Raw genomic sequence first — 4,919 nt, 5'->3', positions numbered from 1 at the left:
GGCAGTGAAATAAGCAAGGTCTATGACGTACCCGTGTGACATACACCATAGAAAGTAGGCGTCGTGAGTGTTGACGACGCCAATGCTCTCTCTCCTTCCTGTTAACTTGTGAGCCAAAATAGCGTGTAAGTACCTCAGAGATGGAGGGAGAGCCGATGCCTTGGAGCGGCTAGGATTATAGAAGACAGCCCCGGGGATGAGGGCGTCCCAACACTTCGAGGGAGAGTGGTGGATGTGGCAGTGGAGAGTGTTGAGGTCGTTCTCATATTTCAACTCCTCTGTATATGGACCTAAAGCGGTTTCGAACTCCGGGACATTCAATTGGAGGACTAGACCTCCGAGGCAAAATTGAATTATTCCCGAGTCATCAAAATGGGCCATCACAGTCTAGAGATGGAATGATGAGCAGAGTTCTATTGTGAGTTTGAGATATGTCGACTCGACAATCTCAAAGAAAAGGCCCTAAGGGTCGGTGGTGAGGAGGGCCTGAATTGCATTCGCGAGTTGGACTTGTTCTAGCACGGCCCGGTCTATATAGCGGCCCACTTCCAAGGGTCGAACCCGTAGAATCTGGAAAGGTTCTTCTTGGGGCCCAATGGGGAACTGCAGGAAAGGGTGACGAATTTTCGCGATAAGACCAGAGGAAGATGACGCTCTCTTTCTTTTCTTCGAAGCAGGGACGGCGGCTTTCTTTCCTCGTGAAGATGACATGGTGTACCTGCAATATAAAAAAGAATAATAGTAGATAAACGAATTTGAAAAGGGAAAAGCCATGAATTTGAACTAACAATTTTAGCCAAAACTACTAATACTAACCAAACTCAACCAGAATAATCAATTTCATAGCATAATTTCATGACATTAGCATGGTAATAGCATCAGAATGAGCATAGTAATGGCATGGGTATGACAATAGAATAAGGCTTACCTAACAACTCGATTCAACATGAAATGTATGATAAATAACCTAAAAATGCAAATTAAATGATAGAATAATGCATAAAATGAAAATATTATGAGAAGAATGAAGATTGTTTTGATAATAAGCATTAGAAATAAGTAAAATAGAAGTGAAAAAAGTAAACAAACGCTAAGGGGGAGAGATTAGGAATCAAAAAATGGAGTGGGGAGCAGCGCACGGGCATGGTAGGGAGGTCATGTGGACTTGCAGCGGTTAGGGTTAGGGATTTTAAGTGAAGAAGACAATGAATAGTGCAGGGTATTTATAGATTTTGGGACACACGACCAGGGAACACGCCCGTGTTCCCCAATTTTTGCCCGTGTGATTCACGAATTTTAAATTTGGGCGCGTCTGACAATTGGCCCATGCCCGTGTTCCTTGGGCGTGTGGGTGCACACGGTCGTGTTGCACGGTCGTGTCTGTATTTGTTCACTTCTCCCATGCCCGTGTATGTAGTCTCATGCCCGTGTTAATCTAACAAGTTCGACCACGGTTGCTTGGCATAGGCGTGTCGCACGCCCGTGTTAATTTGATAGGTTTGGCCACAGTTTCAAGGACACACCCGTATTATTTTGGCAAGTTCGCCCATGGCCATGTCACATGGCCATGGCAATTTATCGTAGCCCGTGCTGGGAAAAATCCTTGCCTATTTCCACACGGCCTAAGGCACACCCGTGTGCTAGGCCGTGTCTGTGTGGGAAACCTGTATTCAAGATCTCTATTAGTAATTTAGGTGTTAAACACTAAAATTTAAAGAAGTTAATACAGTTAGTGCTCAAGTTGCCTCCTGAAAAGCGCTTATTTATAGTCTAAGCTCGACTTACCTTTCCATTGAATGGTCATGGTGGTTCGAGGAGTTTATACTCCTTATTATTGCTATGAATCTCATCAAAATAAGGTTTTAGGCTGGTTTAGGGTTTACCTTAAAAGTGCCAAACTTAGGATGATTTACCTCGACTGTACCGAATGGGAAAATGCTAAGTACCGTAAGAGGGATTTCTTCATTCGGATTGGTAGTGACAATGTGAGGATCTACGGCATCTAATCAAACTTTATCTCCAACCTTAAGTTGATTTGGAAATGTATTGAGCTCATCTTGGCATAGTTTTGGTTTATCGTGTGTTCTCGGTTTATGTGTCCACCATTCATCTAACTCCTCGATTTGTAGCCTTCGTTCTTCATGAATAGGTCCTCTACTATTGCTTGAAAATGGCTCATGTACTTCCTTCAAACTCATTTCTTGCAAAGTAGGTTGCACCATATTGTTAGTTTTAGTAAAATGGTTTAGACAATCACCTTCAATTTTTGCCGGAATTGCGAGCTTGAAGGGTGATTGCTTCGTCTCCCACACGAAGTGTGAGCTCACCTGTGCCAACATCAATAATCGTTCTAGTTGCTAAAAAGGGCCTTCCTAAAATCAAAGGGGTGTTGCTATCCTCCTCTATGTCTAAAACAACGAAGTCAACGGGAAATATAAATTTATCTATTTTAACTAACACATCTTCAATAATACCCCTAGGAAATCTTATAGTTTTATCTGCTAATTGAATGCTCATCCTAGTCTATTTGGGTTTCCCAAGGCCTAGTTGTTTAAACATTTTGTAAGGCATGACGTTAATACTAGCCCCTAAATCAGCTAATGCGTTATTAACATCTAAACTACCAATTAAGCAAGGAATTGTAAAACTCCTTGGATCTTTCAATTTGTTGGGTAATTTATTCTGTAGAATAGCTGAGCAAACTGCATTTAGCTCTACATACGACCTTTCATCTAACTTTCATTTATTTGCTAGAAGCTCCTTTAAAAATTTGACTATGTTCAGCATCTGCGAAAGTGCTTCAATAAACGGTAGGTTAATATGTAGTTTCTTTAAAAGTTTAAGGAATTTACCAACTTGTTTGTCTTAGCGTTCTTTCCTTGTCACATTAGGGTATGGCACACGAGGTTTGTATTCTGTACTTACCGATTTCTACTCATTGTGGTCTACCTCATCTTTACCTTTGCTTATCTCAGTTTCTTGCCTTGGTTCTGGTTCAGGTGTGACTAACCCTTCCTCATCTTGACTAGTAATCGCGTTGAGTTGCTCCCTTGGGTTAGATTCTGTGTTGCTTGGCAAGCTACCTTGTGGTCGTTCAGAAATCAACTTGGCAAGCTGTCCAATCTGAGTTTCGAGCCCTTGGATCGATGCTTGTTGATTCTTAAGTACTGTCTCGGTATTTTGAAAACGGGTTTCTGACATTGAGATAAACTTTAAGAGCATCTCTTCAAGGTTCGGTTTCTTTTCCTGTTGGTAGGGTGGTTGTTGGAAACCCAGAGGATGTTGTGACCTTTGATTTCCTTGACCACTCCACGAGAAATTGGGATGGTTCCTCCAACCTGCATTATAAGTGTTACTATATGGGTTATTTTGGGATCTAGAGTTATTTTTACCCATATATTGGACTTGTTCCTCCTCGATGCTAGGGTTGAAGGGTTGATATTCTGTGCATGCTCCTCCTCCATTCGAATCGCACCTCATCACTGGATGTACCTGAGTAGAACCACACAAACCATCAATGTTTTTATTTAAGAGTTCTACTTGGTTAGATAGCATAGTAACCGCGTTAAGGTTGAAAACACTGGCTACTTTTGTCAGCTTTGTTCTCATAACTTGCCACTGATAGTTATCCAGTGACATCTCCTCAATAAATTCATAAGCCGCCTCAGGTGTTTTATTATTGATAGTTCCTCCAGCGGCTACATCAATCATCTGCCGAGTCGAAAGATTCAGACCATTATGGAACGTTTGAACCTATAGCCAAAGCGGTAACCCATGGTGAGGGCACCTTCTCAAAAGGTCCTTGTATCTCTCCCATGCATCGTAAAGTGTTTCTAAATCCATCTGTACCAAAGAAGAGATACCATTACGTAATTTGGCTGTTTGAGCCGGAGGAAAATATTTTAATAAAAAATTTTCGGTCATTTGTTCCCAAGTAGTGATTGACCCTCATGGTAACGAGTTCAACCACTGTTTAGCTTTGTTCCTTAATGAAAAGGGAAACAACCGAAGACGGATGGCGTCCTCAGAAATGCCATTAATTTTAGAGGTATCGTAAAATTCTAGGAAATTTGCCAAGTGAGCATTGGGATCCTCGTCCTGCAAACCATCAAACTGAACAATCTATTGTATCATTTGAATTGTGTTAGGTTTCAGTTCAAAATTATTTGCAGCAATAGTAGGTCTAACTATACTTGACTCAGTTCCTATTAAATTAGGTTTAGCATAATCATACATAGTGCGCGGAGCAGGATTCTGATTAATAGAAATCGCAGGAGGTAGCAGATTTTCTTGGTTTTCAGCCATCTCCTCGGTTGGGGTTTGAATATCGTCCTCTTGCTCAATCTCTGTGTATCTTAAGCTTCACCTTATTTCTCTTTGGTTTCTACGAACTGTGCGATCGATCTCACTGTCAAAAAGTAATGGTCCTGTCGGGTTTCTTCGAGTCATAAACTATAAGAAACTGCCAGAAAAAGGGAAAAAAAAGAATTAGTAACAAAAATTAGAATAAAATTTAAATTGCAGTAAAAGTAAATGGCTAAAGTAATAAAAATCGAGTGTTCCTAATATCTTAGTTCCCTGGCAACGACGCCAAAAACTTGATACGTGATATACGTGACAGGTTTTAAATATTTTTAATGAGTCGTTCTTGAAATTAATTATTATCATGATGAAGGCAAGTGTACCTATCGAACAGTAGTATAGTTTTAGCAAGATCGGATTGTCGAACCTAAAGGAACTAAAAGTACTAGTAATGATTGTCTTTTTATTATCTAGCCTAAGAATAATGGGGTTTGTTTTAACTAACTAATTAACTAAACTAAGAAATCAAAGAAAATAGAATTGGGGAATTACTTTTGGAAAAACGATTGAATTAAGACAATACCTAAGGAAAAATCCACCTAGACTTCACTTGTTAT

General features: G+C 40.3%; 1 non-coding gene across 1 annotated transcript; it reads left to right on the top strand.

Annotated features, from left to right (window-relative positions):
- The first annotated feature begins 3,769 nt into the window (after positions 1–3,769).
- Positions 3,770–3,876, top strand: LOC128283340 (small nucleolar RNA R71). Its single transcript, XR_008273682.1, has one exon. It is a non-coding gene; the product is annotated as a small nucleolar RNA R71 (small nucleolar RNA).
- Positions 3,877–4,919: the final 1,043 nt, after the last annotated feature.

The sequence above is a fragment of the Gossypium arboreum genome, chromosome 10 (genome assembly GCF_025698485.1).
Source record: "Gossypium arboreum isolate Shixiya-1 chromosome 10, ASM2569848v2, whole genome shotgun sequence".
Taxonomy (NCBI): Eukaryota; Viridiplantae; Streptophyta; class Magnoliopsida; order Malvales; family Malvaceae; genus Gossypium; species Gossypium arboreum.
Note: the sequence above shows the minus strand (reverse complement) of the source record. Positions and strands in the feature narration are given on the sequence as shown.